The sequence below is a fragment of the Patagioenas fasciata genome, chromosome 13, assembly GCF_037038585.1.
Source record: "Patagioenas fasciata isolate bPatFas1 chromosome 13, bPatFas1.hap1, whole genome shotgun sequence".
Taxonomy (NCBI): domain Eukaryota; kingdom Metazoa; phylum Chordata; class Aves; order Columbiformes; family Columbidae; genus Patagioenas; species Patagioenas fasciata.
This window is the reverse complement of record NC_092532.1, coordinates 5,637,916-5,656,079: the sequence shown is the minus strand read 5'-3', so window position 1 is coordinate 5,656,079 and position 18,164 is coordinate 5,637,916. Positions and strand designations below refer to the sequence as shown.

General features: G+C 38.4%; 1 long non-coding RNA gene across 7 annotated transcripts in view; it reads left to right on the top strand.

Annotated features, from left to right (window-relative positions):
- Nucleotides 1-18,164, top strand: part of LOC139829077 (uncharacterized) — a 215,115-nt gene that overhangs the window by 85,636 nt on the left and 111,315 nt on the right. The gene's annotated exons all lie outside the window — the stretch shown is intronic.

Here is an 18,164-nt window from a genome sequence, read left to right as displayed (position 1 = left end):
CCAGAAGTCCCAGTCCATATTCTCTTTCCTCTCCCTGTCTTCCCTCACATGCCCACACCAGGTTATTGGAGACAAACTGGATAAGCCGCTTTATTCAGCAAAGAAATTGAATGTAATGAAAGAGCATTTGTTATATGACATATCCTAGTTTGCACTAAAAGCAGATCACAAGAGTTAGTTTTCTTTTTACAGGAAGATCAGGGAATGTTTCACAAGGATTATTTATATCATTACCATTCTATCCAGATGCAGAACCTTGCTTGAGTCCACCCAGCAGATCTGTGGCAGAATCAGAAATATCTGAGGCATCATCCCGTGCTCTGTGTGTTAGTGAGAAAACTGAGCCAAAGAACTCCAGGCTTTGGGAGTTCAAAAGCTGAATGTGAATCCAAATTTTGCGCATGGTTCCTTTTCCTTTTTCAGTGCGGGCTGAGGGGAGCAGATCTTAAAACACCCGTCTAGGTCATAACATTTCGATATAAGGATTTCACGGATTTCTTTTCTGAATAAAGAGCTCCTCAGAGTGGCAAAAAAGAGTGCCATTAGAGTAAACCACTTATTCATAAAGAGCTGTAGGAATGGGGTGTGCTAAAAGGGGCGGAGAGTAGTACTACAGAGTTATAAATGGCCTTAAAATAATCATGAATATTGCATAAGTGGTATTGGTAACAGCTTAAGTATATTTCCATAGGTGTTTCTTTATGTTTACATATTAATTAGTGGATACTTAAGATATTATGTTACTAGAATGTCTGTGGTGTTCATGTTTTATTGACAGACTATTGTATCCCCCAAACGTTGCCAGACATTATGGAAAATTAATTTGCATGGGATTAGTAGAATGCAGAATTTCTTATTGTGCCAAAAGTTTTATTCTTAAATATTCTTAACCCTGGAACTGTTAAGCGTGCAGAGCCAGAGCTCAAATCTGTTATCTAATGACTTTTTCTAGTAACAGATCTGAATTCTTGAGTTCAGATGCAAATCCTGGGTGCAACTGTAGCATTAAAAGTACTTGTCATAGTTGTGCCGAGTGATTTTTTTAAAATTAGATTTTCCTGCAACAAATTTATATAAAAATTGAGTACGAGATTTTTGCGTTTAGAAAGAACACTCAAAATCTGTTTGTTCTTTGGAATTAAAATGCCGCAAGCCATGAATGATAATAAGGAGTAAACAAAAGGTACAGTTTGGATTTTTCTGAATTTTGCATAAGATTTCTTGCACCTGCTCTTGCTCACAGCTAGGATTCAAAGGGTTTTCCTCATTAGTACTGGTTTGAGCCTGGCTTGAGAGTAGTCCTGCTGTATTCAGCACATTCAGGAATTTATTACTGTGTCACAAAATATTGGCATAGAGGGTTTGATTCAGTTGTCTATCTGTAGACGTCTAGAGCTCTTGAAATGTCTAATGTTATCCAAGAAATCGATATATGGGCAGGCTATGAGACTACGGTGGTTTGCAGCAGCAACTGGGGAGCTGATGGGATCCTCAGGTGTGTTTCAGATGGCCCTAAGGATCAGTGTTGAGGCACCGCCAGACAAGTTCAGCTTGTCTGAAAGTAGACTATAGGTGTTGCCCAAGAAAATTGGCAAAATTCAGCGCAAGGAATCAGAATTTTTCCCTTAGCTGTGCCACTGACTCCTATTTGTCTCTTATTTCAGATGGATGAAAATAGTAATTCCTACCATATTTTCATTTCTAGTCTTTATACAGTGTTTTAAAGATATAAAATGCATCATAAATATTAAATGCCATGCCCTAAATTGTGACACTTGAGTAAGATAACACTATGAAATTGTCTGACCTTCCGTGCAAAGCGCAGAATTAGCTGGGGTGATTCATTGCCAGGATCGGTGCTCTGCGTCAGCACGAAACCGGCCGTGGCCAAGGGGCTGCTGAAGGGAGCTGTTCCGTGGAGATGTAAAATGAGAGTCTTGATCACTGTTATTAAAGAAGGGGTGGTGCTTTTAGTTAACACCAGTGTTCAGGCCGTTTCCAGCTGAGAAAATTTGTTATTTCTATACACCTATTTTCTCCGTGGAAGTGTTAATTGCATAGCTGGTCAAATGAAAGTCAACAAAAAATACGAGACATGGTTTAGGCATGTTAAAAATAAAATTTTGTGTTATATGTGTTAGATAATTCTTTTTGCCTTATGAATTATCTCTGTACAATGTTAGAGTTCCAGTGTTCAGAACTAAAAGCAGCTTATTTCCAATAGTTGTATGAAGGGTGAATTTATAATCATCTTGGAATGTTTTGCAAGGAAGGCGAAAGTTTTTCAGCAAAGAGTAAACCGTATCTCCCAGGTTCAGCACATCTGTATCTTTACATGACAGGACCAGCATAATGTGTCTGAATGCGCGAAAATTTGAACCCTTTTTGGACAAGTCTTTTTAAAACAAAAGTAATTGAAAAGCCGCCTCTTTGTGTCATTTCCTTATGAGAATACAAGAAAGATCATTTGCAATTGCAATTTGAGTTTAGTGGTTTTACTTCTAACGGCATCTTAGGTCATCTACTTATCCAAAAAACGCGTTGCAAAGTGGAACCGGCGTAATGAAATGTGGAGGAAACTACATCTTAGTGCACTGGAGCTATTCTGGGGACAGCTGACAGTGACCGTATGGACTGTCCCATATGGTCACTGACATCAGTGGCATTTACCGCTATAGGCTGTGTAAATATTTATTTCACAAGCTAATGCAGCCAGATATAACTCATGAGATGAAACCTTTGCTTGATCCAGCTGTTTTCTAATGGCAGAATCCTTACCTAGGATGGCTCGTGTAGCTTAACAAAAGTTACGAGCAACCTCTTCAGATTTATTCCAATTAATGTTGAGCACTTTAGATTCAAGAACTGATTTGTTGCTAGATAACACTTATCTGACTCCGTTCTATCATATTTTATGTGATATATAAGAAAGAAAATACTTTTTACACAGCCCTTATTTCACAGAGGTACAGAAAATTAGTATTATTATTATATCTTTTTCTTCTTCCTCCCTTTAGCTACATAAAGTCATCAGCTACAAGCACATCATACTGTAACCCAGAAAACAAAAATACATGTTTCTGTTTCTATTATAAATTAAACAATCTGGAAGAATTACATTGGAAGCGTAAGAATTAAACCATGTAGCTCTGATCACAGATCTTTGGATTACAGAGGTGTTTGGATTTTATTAAGGGAAAGTCAGAACAATGACATCCAAGTGATAATTAGCATGAATAATTGTGCTTTTCCTGCGACAGACTGTAGCTTTTGGTATCTTTTGGCTTCTGTGAGAAAAGAAACAGGTTTGCTGTGGGAGACACATGGAACACATGTTTTCTAGATTATTTTCTAGGAATCTGTCACAAATATGTGTCTAGAGATGCAGATGGATCCTTTGCACCTTTTAGCGCTGTTTCTGCTTTTCACTGGGATTCTATTTCATGTAAGCACCTGAACCTCAAAATGAAATGCAGTTAATAGAATGTTAAGGTTGCAATTGGAGTTTTCCCAGAAAGTGGTTAAACCTTCAAAAATTAGCATCTATTTGTAAGCAGTGTTTGCGGGCTTATTGCTTTTCTTGGGTTCATCTGTTACCTATTTTTAAGGAAAAACAAACAAACCAACCAACCCAGAAATAGGATCATACCATATCCCCTACTCCCTGACCCTGGCAACCTTTAAGGCATCTTCAAGTGGGAAATCCTCTTGATGACGGGTGACAGCTTAAATTGTCCGCCTATGTTGTTAAACCTAAAGACACGGAAAGTTCTGATCCTGTAAAATAATGCTTTTAAATTTCCTTAGAATACTATATTGTAAAACCAGAGCTATAGAGAGGACTTTTCAAAACATAATTTAATGCAGATGCTCTTTTGAAATCCATCTGAATTTGAAACTTTTGACCCCAAATATCTTCAGAAGGAGATCAGGTTTGGGGCAAATGGCCGTAAAACCTGAGTGTACAGTTAAAGAGAAAAGACAAACCCAAACCAAACAAACCCCAAACCAACCCCAAACACACCAAAAAAACCCACCCCCACCAAAAACCCCAAAACTAAACCAAGCCAAAAAGATCAGAAAAAACAAACCAAACAACCAAAAAAACACCCACCAAACCAAAAAGAAAGAAAGAAACAAAATTATTATTTTTTTAAATCTGTAAGACTAAAGGTGTGAATTTTCAGAGATACAGATCAATGCAGATTATGCCCTGTAAACCAGAGAAACTTGAATTGTCTAAGTTAGAATCCAGAAATCCTCACCTAAATTTTTTAGGAACTTTAAAAGAAAACAAGAAAACCCAAACAATCCACACCACCTAAATAACAAATTGCTTCAGCATTAATTCTACAACGAGAGGAAGAATGGTTTGGAGAATATAAACTCTTCAAACCACTAGGATATTAAGACAGAAAAAGGTCGAGAGGCTGATCATACATACAGTAACGATTTTGTGTAACAATCTCATTCTGAACCGTAACCAAATAAATGAATAAGCATGAAGAGATGGATGGGATTGGGGGGCTTTTTTTTTGTCTGTTCATATTTGTCTTTATTCCCTTTTTAACTGAAATACAGTATGTTTTCTATTGCTCGGCACATAGGATGTCTGCAAAGATGTCCCTTTGAAATGCAAGTAGTGTGCCCCAGGTACCTCTGAGAAGAGGTGACACAGTTAATGTGCCGGTGATGCCCACGCAGCCCTCGGAACGTGGGCAGCTTTGCGACCTGGGTCCCAGGAACACAGCTGCAACGCACGAGTGCTCTGGAGGGACAGGCACGACGGTTTGTTTTACACTCGTTTAGTTGATTTAGCAAACTAAAATAACAGTTGCTTTGTAGTCAACTTTGCTGGACGGATAAACAATAGTGACAATTTCAGATGATGTGTATAGACAGAAGAGGTTAGCTGCAGCCCCTGAGTGATGGAGCTTGTCATATTCCCTTCTCCTGTAATGCACAAGGTTAGAAATCAATGTCTTAATCACGGGCAGCTCTGGGCAATTCAGATATATCACACACAAACAGGCTTCTAATTACATTTAAGAAATACATATCATACATATATAAACTGACATAAATATCAGAGTGGTGTTGCTAGCTGTCAAAATGGATAAGTATAATTCCCTCCGCGGCCCTTGACAGGTTCAATACCTGCTCCGGAGGTGCTATGAACAGCATTATACGGCTGATTGAGTTATGACAGCTCTAACCCAACAGGGAAGCCAGGCAGGAAGGAATAGCCGGGGCTGCAGACAAATGATGATAAAGTGATCACTTTAAAGAACAATCTCCATAATATTTCATGCTCGCTGCATGGTGTAAAGGCAGCCTTGACTGCGGGGCTAACTGCTCTATCAATTGATTTGATTCACTGCTGCAGCTACTCCCAGTCATAATATTTCAAATAAATGGTACCGTGGATAGAAATAATATCTGCATCAATATTAACCCTGAAAGGACTAATGGACACAAGCTATAATTTCCTGGACACCCTAATAATGCATTTTGACTGGGCTTGGCATGGGATGATTTTTCTTTCTTTTTTTATTTCCTTTTCTGTTTTAAAATAAAAGCAGTGTATTGTTTACCTAAACTTTCCTTTTATGGCCATGAAGAAGCTCTGCAGCTCAGGCCCCATTCACAGCCTCAAGTCTAATTTTAAAGGAAATTCTGCTAACAGCTATTTTCAAGGGTTTGTTTGTACTGAATATCTTCTATTAAAATTTCATTAAATATCTGGGAGAAAAGGCATGATAAGCAGTTTTTGGACGTGTATTACAGATCATGTATGTGTGCATGTGTGTTCACACAGAAAGAGGTTTTATCGCTCAAATTATTTACTAAGATGCATTTAAAACAAACGGAAAGGAGCTTAAAATTAATCAGAATGGAGTCAACAAAGTATTTTCTGGAAACACAAGGAACCAGTAAATTCTAGTGATTATATAGGATGTTAGTTTTTCTTTTTTTCCTTTAGAAATAATAAGTACTGTATGAGACAGGCTTAACATGTAAGAAGCACAAGTGAATTTATGGCTTCATAATCTTAAATCAAACCTGATTTCTATTTTCCATGCAGTTTTTCACATACTCTTTAACATAATGGGTGTTTATTCTGTTCTTTCATTCATAACACCCTGTTGACATTTAAGTCCCTTTTAAAGATCTGCTGTTGCTTATTGTGAATCAAGTTGACATGTATAAATTGTATAATTTTATTATTGTTATTCTTTTTCCACTACTCTCTGACTACTTGACTGTCTTTGGATTGTGCTTTTTTAAGGTCAGAGCCAAGTATTCAAAAACTGTTTAAAGAAATATCATTAATGCATGTTAACAAGAACTAGTCTGAATGGGTTTAGAGGACTCGTAACTATTAGTTTGTATGAAGATTGTCCTTATCAGACTCTCCAGATTTTCTTATTTGTTTTTTAAACATTTACTATAAATCAGAGCAGGAGATACTCAAGTTTGAATCTCATGAGACTTGTTTATATGTAAAGCTTAAGCAGAGATATTTTATGAACAGTCCTTAGTGAATACTCCAACTGCAACACTTCACCAACCTCTGAAGTGGGCTTAAACAGGCTTCAAAGGACTTCAATTTATAATTTTCCAGAAGATCTGGGGAGTATTTGTATTTCTTGGGTTGTGCAATAAAACCTTAGGGTTCCAACTGGTTTTGGAAGGCTGGCTTAATTCTAAAACTTAAACTGAGAATTGTGGAAGGTTGGCATTGACCTAACTCTGTTATTCCTACTGGTCTTACATGCCAGAAAAACACAGTGTTTTCCTTTGTTCTAGACCTGAATAAACAAGCAAGTTCTGTCATGTTTGCTGCTTACTAGTGTGCTTACCTACGGATCAATATAGAATTTTACCAGAAATGAAAGCACATGGTTTTCGTAATGCATTGTTGCTCTGCATTTTTTCAGAGCCTATGCCAACATTGCAAGTCACGTCTATGTTATTACTACTCACTCACTACTGAAAATCCTGCTGGGGTTCACATTTTCTGAAGAAAAATTAAAACCATCTCTTTGCCTTCCCTGCCTTCTTTCTCTCTCCTTGAAAAAATTTCCTTCCTCTTCTCTCACAGTGCGTAACGGTTGTTTTGTTTCTCCATTTCAGTCCGTTTCCTCTAACTTCATCCCCATCTGGTGACCTTTTTGTACTTGTCATCATTCTGACCATATCTTTCTCACGTATCCCTATATTGGGTTAACCCTTCATTCATGCAAACACAATTTAACATTGTCTATCTAAAAATGTTCTTGGTGTCTTCTCTAGCACTACTACTCATTGTTTTCCTTCTCTGTCTCTGCTTGAAATTTGTTGAACTTTTCTGAAGTATAATACTGGCCATGGACGTTCAATGTATCACGCTTAAAGCAGAGCTTTAAACTTCTGCTGACAGATGTTTACGGCAACCAGCTTCTTTTCAGCATATCTGTTGTTGACTGCAGTGTCCAACAGCCTGGTCCTGTCCCTTACTGTCACCATCCCATAGCCCAATATTTGATGTCCAGGCCAAGTCTTGGTCTTGTTGATTATTTTGGAAAACCATTTCTGGAAGAGTCTGTCACATTTCATCTGCAGCATAAACTCTTTTCGAGATTCTCGTCATCCACTTTTGCTTATTGTGTATTAAACTTTGCTTGAAATACGCTCTTGTTTCTCTTGCACATGATCAGAAACCTTTTGCAAAACCTGTTTATGTACTGTTTCTTTCCCTCCTCCCTTGTTTTTCTTCCGTTAGCTCCATCACACTTGTAAGCTACTCTTCATGTTTACTCTTTCCTTTCCCATTAGGTCAATTGTTGGACTCAATGATCTTGAGCGTCCCTTCCAACCAAAATGATTCTCTGATTCTCTCAATATCAAGGCATCTATGCCTCACCACTCTTGATGAGTGATGAGTGATCAATCTCCATCTCCCACTTGTTACTTTTTCCTACGAGCCTTTTTCTTCTGTCAGTCTTCCCTATGCCTACAAGGAGCTTGTCATGAGCATTTGCAAAGCTGATTCTTTGTTGTCTTTCAAAGCCCTGCTAAAATTTCTCTTTGGCTATAGGTCCAAAAATTCACGAGCAAGCTCCCAACTTGAAGTTTTGTGAAAGTCCAGTTTGCTACATATGAATACTTCGTTTCTTGTCTTTCTAATCAATATTGTTTTCATTGTTAGTTGTTGTTGTTTTCTTTTGTACTCTCCACTCTGTCTGTATCGTTTTTATACTTGGGTGATAATTATTTGGGGTGAAGACTGTCTTCTTCCGTGTTGGCACAGTAGCAAACGTAATACCATTGTAGCAATAAAAGTAATCAAGACAATAATAATAATGTTAAAGGTAACTTCTACACTGGAAATAGCTGTCAGACAATCTCATGTAATTAATACAGCTCAACTAAACTTGAGAAAAAAAAATTCTTTTCAAATATGAATTATTTAGGGAATTTAACTTCCACAGCAAAACCTGAGACTTAATACCAGTTTCAGTTGAGACAACAAAAACACAGCTTCTGGACTGGGCCAGCAATGTGCTTTTTAAGATTGATAAATTATGGAGTTGCATCCATTTTCCAGCTAATATAGATGAAGTGTAAATACATGATGATAACCGAAATGCATCCCTTTACAGTATTGTAAATGGGGAGGTGGAAAGACCCTCGATATTTTAAGGGCCAGAGAGAATCACGGGAGCAGCTTTAAAGATTAATTCCTTGTGTCTAGTTTAAAACAAGATTAAATTAGCTTGTGTGAGCTGCTGTTAACAGATGCACTATTACATTATGCATGATTCTTGACTGCTCGTAGCATGAACAAACTGCACAGTGTTCCATTAGTGATTTTCAATGCTGTGCTAAGCTTTAAGTCACATAGACAGGCCATTGTATTGGGTTTACTTTGTGGATGTGTTTTCCAGGCAATTTCACAACCTACCTGATCACTGTTATTGATTGACCGGGTTTGAAATGGATAAAAGAATTAACCTGTGTACGGGTAGCAGAATGGGGTATATACAGTATCCTATATACTTAGGAAAATCAATAGTACTCTAATGTAGAAAATTTAACCAGACAAGGCAAAACTATCTTCCCTCCTGCATCAATCCTCACGCTCCCCCCAGTGTAAAAAATGATACTAATGCTGTATGCATATGCTTGGTGCTTTTAATGTGTTTTTTCCTTTGACACTTCTCTTCGTGCTACCCTCTGTAACCCCCTGCATGTACTCAGCTGATGCTGTAACACAAACTTAGGAACTCCTGAACGGGTACATTTTTCTCCTCTCATGCCCACCTCTGAAGAGAGAAACACGGGCAGCTACACACATCCAGAAACTTGTTTCACCTTTCAAAGTGTAGGCATATTCCTGTTTTCTATCCCTTGCCCTCTGACCATCCTGCCCCTCTGCTCGTTCTGGGAATTTCTGCTTTTGCATTCATTGTATCTCATCCTACGCCGTCACCTTTCGTTCACTGTTAGGTTCTGTGATCTCCATCTCCTCCTGAGGACATTTCCCCACCTGTTCTGCTTTAAATGAAGCAGAGCTGCATGCACACACCTTCTTGGTGCCTTTAGCTCATCACAGCTACTTTTCCACCTTGCCAGATAAGCAGTACTGGTTTCTATTTGAGTTCATCTTCCCATGGCTGGCTGTTGAAATGTTTGTTACTGAAAATGTATCAAGCCCAAGTTTCTGAAACAAATATTTTTGAAAAACAATAAACAAACAAAGTCAAAACTGACAGCAACAAAAAACCCCACCACAACACCACCAGTGTTATGGCTATTTGAAATGTTTACCAGAAATACTACTGAGGCTATCATCAGAGTTGTTTATCCGTAAAACTCAGATAGTGAGTGCTTTTATTTTACTTTGGTTGTATAACTAGTTTCAGGAAAGAAGCTTTAGTGCAGCTTCAGTTGTATTATGCTTGTTCTTCCAGCACCAAGAGAGCATTAAACACACCAAACCTCTGGCCTTCCGGGAATTCCTGCCTTCTTGGCCAACTCCTTTTCCTTCTTGGCCAATTTCGCTATTCAAAGCCTCCTCTAAAGGAAAAACCACCCAGAATGGCATTTCTGCCTCTTCTTTCAAGAATCCCAGGAGACTTCAGGGAGAAAAAAGTGAGAAGCACCAGTGCTGCTTAGGCTGTGCTTATCTCACAAGATCGGAAAGAGAAAGATAAAGAAGGGGGCCTGAAATGCAGTTTTAGAATGTGCTTCCAGTCTGCTACCTCCAGCATGGAATTTTAACAGATCCGTTCATTTTTTTTAATGAATTTAAAGTGCAGGTGTCTTTTTTTAAATTTTTCTTGTAAAAAATATGCAACAAATTGTCAGTAAATGGTATTAGGAAGTTGGTTACCAGGAACAATATATGGTGAGCTGATGCGGTTATTGTCTTTTTCCTAGAGCTGCGCCCAAATTCAGTGTCTCTCTCTTTGCAAATGTTCTGTTGGATAATTTTGCAGTGATTTCACCCACAGCCTCTAGATATTTTATTTTCTGTAGCTATATGAGCCAGGAGCTTGGAAATTCTTTACTAATTTCAGCACTGATGGTAACTCCTGCTATTCCCTTATTCTCTGTAGACTTTCCCTGTAAAATGGGTGTTAGAGTGGTTACTCACTGAGCTCATGTTGTGTTAGCTAATGGCTTTAGTATGAACTAATAAAATCACACAAAACTTGTAACGTTTCTTGGAGGTAAAATTGATTGCAGAAATTACTACATGACTTCAAAATGCTGTTATTATTGTTTAAAGAAACCAATAATTCAAGACCTGTTTTTCACTCTAGCCAAGGGACATAGAAATTAGAAAAAACAAATCAATCACATGGCTTTATATATGAACTCTTTTCCCTCCAATCTCTGCCCAGACAGGATCAACGTGGGTGGTAAGGTCAGTAGGTGACAGAGCTGGCTGGCGTGTCCCTGCTTTACCAGTGCTCTCCGGCCAAGCGCTGGGGAATTGTCGCCAAATCCCAGCATGATGACAACAGCACCAACAGAGGAGTTAGCAATGTGCAGAGGAATACAGCTAACAGAGAAAACAGTCTTCCCTCAAACGCTAATATTGCTACAAGGGAAAACAATATTCTAGTTCACGGACATTGAAGAGAGACCTGACCAATTTCTAAGCGGCCGATGTAAACAGATATTCCCACAGAAAGCAAATACTTTGTAAAAAAGCTCACTATCCACATTAAGCAGTTTCAGAGCAATGTAGTAGATACTGAATTAAAGACCACTAAACTTCTTTATTGCTAGAGGGGGGAAAGATCCAAATATTGCTTGGCAAATTACTGTTTGCTAGGGGCACTATTACCAGCTGACAGAATCATTGGTCAGCAAATTGGTCACATTATCGGTTAGTAAATTTGAGAGTGCAGAATTATTTATTGGTAAATTAGAGATGGCAGAATTATTGGTTGGTAAGAAAAGAATTGCAATGATCGGTTAGCAAATTAGAGATGCTTGATTTTGTCTGTGGATAAATCAAGATTGGTTAGATATTGGAGGCCAAATTAAAGATGGCCATATTATTTATAGTTGCTCTGGTGAATGCTGAAATCCTGCTTTTTGTGTTACAAGCAAGTAAACATTGGGGGTTTTGTTTCATTTTGGTTTTCCCCTGATTTCTATTTAAATCTACCTTTCGCAGTTGAAGAATTTCTGTGAGTATCAATATGGAAGCAAACATATACACATATCTTTGCTCCCTTAGTTTTTAATAGATCTGTGTGTCAGCTGGATTTGTGCGGAGTGCCAGGGGACTTCTGAAACTGTTTGAAGTGAATGTTAAAGAAAGGTGTTAGCTGGCCTTTGCAATTCCAGCGCAGGACAGGCAGTCCCAGCTGCCCCTGGCTGGCCCATGGTCCGCCGGCAGCAGCAAGAGCTGGGGATGCAAATCCGTTTCTTGATATTACGTCTCACTGCTGACTGAGAGCGGCAACCCCGCTTTATGTGTCTGTGAACCCAGAGCAGCGAGGAGCTGGGCATTTCAGGGAGATGTGGGGATTTCTGCAGGTAGCGGCCTCCAGATACCGAACCTCTTGCACAAAACTGCTGTGCCAGGGTCAATACCCAAGCACTGTTACCGTCTAGTGATAAGTTTTTGCTGGAGAACTGCAGCTGAAATCACCGTATTCTTGCTAGACAGCTACGAAAGCAGCCTTTTTGATCCCCACGATACCACAAATGATACAAGCTTTCTATTTAAATAGAGTACTGCAGTGGAAACAGTCTGTTTTCTGGCATTTTCACGTTTTCAGTTATCTCCAGTTTTTCTGCTTTCTTTTCCTTTCTTTCCCCTACTTAAAAGCAATCCTGCTTTCGTATACTGTGTTCGAGCAATTCTGAACAAAAAGGGTGTTTGAGTATCATTCTAGAACACTGTAAGAAAAATTCTTTTCACTTGACAAACTTTGCAAACACTGCACGGAACACAATGGTTAAACGATTGAATCATTTTAGACTTTAACAATACTGAAAACAATCATAGAATACTTGTTAAGACAAGTCTATAGCTGTTTATATAGCTGTTGAATTCTACAATGGAGACTGATGCTAATTAATCAGATTTACTTTTCCAAAGGGACACTTCATAATGCTTTTGACAATAATACGGATGGAGTAGGGGAGGATGTATTTCAAAACTTTAAGAAAGTCTTAAATTTTGAAACATGAAAATTTGCTTTTTATATGAACTCCTGTAACAACAGTGCCCCTACCTTTCTTGTCTACTAATTCTGCCAAAAATGATGTGTTTATTTGGAAACAGTAAAGTATGTTTGACATTTTTAAGACACAGCTAGGGGAGAATTTTGCAAAAGTGAAGGGGGTGATAAGGAATTTTTTATCCTGTTAAAGTAGCAACACAATCACGAGATATCTGAGTTTTATAAAACTCCTGGATTGAGATAACATATGCTGCTCATTTTTTGGTATTTTCATTGAATCAAAACGTTTGGACTTGGTATATACCAGAGCATTTCAGTAAGACCATGATTGTTCAGTGCTGAGTCCAGCTTGAACTGCTTATCTGGAAAGTTTTAGCTGAAATCATCATAATTGATTAGCGATGGTTTAACTAGTTCAGAAAAGCATAATTGTAGGGCTCCCCTCTAGCCTGGGTAGGTGCCTGTGTGATCTGCTCTCCGAAAGTGAAATAATCCTGTTGGTGCCAACCACATTCTGCTCTCAGCCCTGAAGATCAAGTGGGATCCCGCCACAAGGCACCTCAGCCCGGGCTGTCCGGTGTTGACAGCCTTTACACTGGCCGTTTGTTTCGGCCCATTATGAACCTCTGGATCCATATTCAGACTTTCTCAAAATCTGGGATATTCGTCTGGGACAAATTGCCTTCAGTCACTATTCAAAGGCAGCACGGGGTGGGAAACGCAAGGGCACAAAAACCAATGGCAATAGTAAGCTGGAGAAGCGAGGATGATGTGGAAATGAAGCAGGATGGCATTTTCTTCCTCCCGACAGAACCAAATAACCTCTACCAGAAAACAGCTTAATGCCCATTGACCTTCATTAGAAAAGACCAGGCTTTGGATTTGGATTTTACAAAAAATCACTGGTTGTAGTTTCAGCTGGGAAAATCAAATGTAGAGGTAGGCTGATTCCTCAGGCCATTTACCTGATGAGTTCTTTCCAAGCTCATGGCAGAAATCGGCATGAATCATTCTATTTGGGCTCAATAGACCTACCTCGCTTTCCAACTTTTTGTAACAGACAAAATCATACTTCTTAATTAAAAAAAAAAAATTAATTGTCAGGTTAATATCAGCAATAGTGTATGTGTCTGCCACTATTAGTAAAAGGCTTGGTAGTGGAAGTCTTTACAAAATGTAAAGCTTAAAATGAAAAGCTTGACAACTCTACGGAGGAAATTTTTGTTCTGACTGTAAGATTATGAATTTCCATTTTGCCAGTATTCACTGAGCACTGAGAACCCTTGTTTTAAACGTAAGTATTCCTAACCAAACCCACACCTCTATGGTTAGATTAGGTATGTCATGGGATATTGTTTGTGTCCTTTGATTAAAGACATTATATAATCCCCTCTATTTGAAACTTCTCTGTGCTAAATGTCAATTTTGCCTTTTACAGTTCACAGTTTGTATGTTCCTGACCGATTTACATGATGTATCTAATAAAACACTAGAAATATAACACCTCATTTATATCACCAACCTACATGGTACAAAATGTCTTTGCAAGCATTTGCCATTTGAAATTACAAATCAGTGACGATTCCAGGATAACATTTTATAAACTTTTAGAAAACATTTGAGAATTTTCAAAATGATTGTAAGACATTTTCAGAAAAAGTGTGGTTCACTGAATACTGTATTATTCTGAATTAGATCAAATATTTGTCAGTTTTATATATCCATTTAGACCTTTAGATATAAGTTACATTCCCAGGGGTTTTTTTCTTGCCAGTTGCAATCCTGCTTTCGTAGGAGTATGCAAGTAATCATTAAAAATCTGAGGCAACAAATCAAAGCCTGCACTATATTATCGTTACAATAACAGCCACATAGGTGAAGCTTCAAGTCTAAGTGCCTCAGATGATTAAGAAATTTTAACTTCCTCATTTGAGTGGAATAACATGAAATGTCGTAGTCTGACGTATACACACTGTGATCATAAAATAATTTCTAAAAATCAGATAAATGTAAACAGATCTGTATTTTCCTTTTTGCCAGTTGCAGATATCTGAAAAGCTAAAGGCTATTTGAATTGTACTGTGAATAGGCTATTCTCCAGTGTAGGAAGAACAAGTTCTTCCCAGGATTCAAATACAATATTTTTCATCTTCACTGTGAAGAGCTTTTTCCTCTTCTTTTCTTTATAGGAATAAAAGGCCTTTCTGTTCTTTCAGTTGAGCGACCTCTGCCTTTTAGGGGGAAATGGAGTTTCTGCTCCACTCACCCATCACCACCACCCAGCAATTCTGCAGTTTCTGTGCCTGGTCTAGGTGAACAATTGGTACAGAGGATGGGAAGAAAGAATTGTATGCAAGTATGCATACATGCTTTTGCTACAAAAGAAGGCAGAAAGATTGCTGACCACAAGAAAAAGAACTTACAACATCTCTCAGCTCGAAATAGGTACATTTTGTAGTATAGTAATGTGATCAGGAATGAATTTGAAAGTTTGCTCTTAAATGGCCTAGCTTTGCAGTTACATGCCAAATGGATGCACTTCGTGCATTCAAATATGCAATATACAGTGGTGCAGTGTCCTTCACAGTCCATTGACAGGGTTTTGTCACCCTGCACTTTGTTAGAATGTCACTAAACTGTCTCAGCAACTCTGGGCAGAGAGTTTTTGTTTCTTTTGTCATTGTTATATTTTCAAATAGCATTCATTAGGTGCGTTCTTGAACCTTTTCTGGACAGACTTCAATGGGTTTGAATTTTGAAATGGGAGATTCGAGGATCTGGGATTTAAAAACTGTGTAGTTGAAGGGCTTAGTGAAGAGGAGGAGTTATTAAGCACAAAGTCATCCTGAGCAAAATCTAGCCCAGCTGGTTGGGATTCATTGGCAGTTGAAGACTTTAATGGCATCTGTGAAATAAAGGGCAAGTGTCCACGCTGCCAAGACCATGACCATGGTACGTTTGTATGGCGCATGGTAGTACATGTGGATAAACAGACTTGAAAGGGACAAAAGCTTGATGATGCTTATATAAACAAGCATTCCTTCACATCTAACCAACTCTTTAATGTTATTTTGTAGATACATCCCATCTGTCATTTACTCTGTGGATTTCACTCATTGTCATTATGAATCTGGCATCCTTCCTAAGTATTGAATATGCTGTGTTTTGGCTACGTTCAAATACATCTGTCTGCACTAAATTCTTTAAAAGTTTCAAGATGCATATGCACGATTTAAAAATATACAAATATATTATTTTTATCCTTTTAAAAAAATGGCTAATGAAGGACTTTAGGCAATGATGTACTTATGTTCCTGTAATCTGTGTGTTTTCATTAAATTAAATGAAATTACTTTCATTTTGTAAAGTAATAAGTAGATTAAAGGGAAAGCCTTTGTAGGCTACTGTTTTTATGATGCCTAACCCTAAGTAGAAAGAAAACTGAGCCAACTAGTTGTTCTTGCTTTTATTAAAGTTCCTGTTGGCAGTGCACTGATGGGACACATTAATCTTAGTATTAATACTGAGGAAAAGGGCCTTAGAAGCCTAAGATGAATAAATCATTCCAGAGCCCATTTGGATCTCTTGGCACCTTCCCTGTTACATTGTTGCTGGATAAAAAGGCTTCTCTGAGTGTTAAAGGGTTGGAGAACACAGTTGGCTTATTGCAAAATTGCCCACAGAAATTTGTGAGTGTTCAGACTGGGGGTGGGAAGAAATGGGGCAGGATGGTCTGAGCACCTAGAGCTGTTCAGAAAATGAATATCCTCTTGAACACGCGTGGCAAGCCTGTGAGTTGGCACTCATGAGAGTAAAGACATTTTCTTCTGTCCCACAATACCCTGTGTAGTGTTTGTCACTGAGACCAACTACTGCTGCTTCCAGTCTAACTGAGGGATTTGTTGACACTAGGGAGGAAGAAGAGTAGCTGAAACACTCCCTATTTATGTCACATAGATCCATCTCCAACCACTTCATTAAATCTTTGAAGGCTACAGGGTGAGCCACATATCTTTCCAGTTCAAAAATGGGGTTATCCATTTATCTTTCCCTTGAAGGTTATCTCTGAATGTGCTGAAAGACCCCCAAGAGTCTTTCTTGCTTCTTCCTTCCTGCTTGCTTCAGTTCCTTCATATCTTGCTGTTTTCTGGGCAGCTTTCAGGTTTTTTCGGTCAGTTTGTGCATGCTGATCCATTTGTGGTTGGCTTAAAACCCCCTCACTGCTCCATTTCACCAAGCTGCCGTGCTCTCAGGATCCTCATCCATTACACAGCCTCAGAAATAGATTTTGGCTACCAGCCTCCTTGGCTGCTTCGGGATTCAGTTCAGATGCAGTTCTGTGTGTGTTCAATGTAGGATGCAGTTAAAAAGTGTCTCTGGGCGGTTATGTGGTGGCCAAGGTGGAGGAGCAGAAGGAAGAGCAGGTAATGAGCTGTGGAACTGGGGGGTTCACTGCCTCCAATAAATCACTGACTGGTGGGATTTCTTTCCACTGACCCCAGGTGGGCTTGTCTGTCCTCTGCACTTAAAAATTAATGGGGTGGGATTGCTCTCAGGGTGGGTTTTTCCTGATTCCCACAGCTTTAATTGCTGTTGTGTGGAACGGTGGCTGCAGACATCAGAGGCAGATTGTCATACAGTAGTAGCTAAACATTTTCAGTGGCAGTCAGTGAACAATTGTATGCTACAATCTTCTCTAGTCTGTTCTTTGACTGAAGAAGCACCTATTATTAGCCAGGCAATAATCAGATACTTAAAATAGGCATATAAAAGAAGATCTGGAGAATAATGCGTGCTACCATCTAATAAGCATTTCACTCCCTCATGAGATGCACTCAAGTGTAGAAATTCAAGCTATATCACTGTATTTTTAACTGACAAAATTGCTGTTGAGACAGCTATATTTTCTCAATGTATTTTATTCATAAAACAAGCTTGTTTTATAAACGTGGATCTTCTTTAATGTAATAGATGTAATGTGCAACAATTATTTTGGATAACTTTTGGTTGTTAGATGGCACAAATCAAAGCTAAAAGAATATTGAAACAGAAAGAAAATGAAAAACAATGTAAAATGTCTTGACACATTTTATTTTCAATGAAATAATAGAATATCACTTTACCAGCTCTAACATAAATGGGATCATTTGAAAGCTCTCAAATTGTACATGTGGTGTAATAAATGGAAACGTACTTTTCAAGTCAGCTGGTTGTCGGTCAACTTGGGAAGGAAACACTGTTTTTCATACACATGTGATCCTTGTAAAGCAGTTGGTGAGCAACAGTTCTCGATCTAAAAACTCAAGCAATGAGCAGTATTTGGTAACACAACATAAACAGTAGAAGAGTCACTGCATTGTTCGATCACTTCAGAGCATGAATTTCCCAAGAAAATGCTAATGGTGTAGCTAATTTCTTAAGTAAAGGAACACATCCCTGTGTTTCTATCTTGATACAGCATCTGATTTC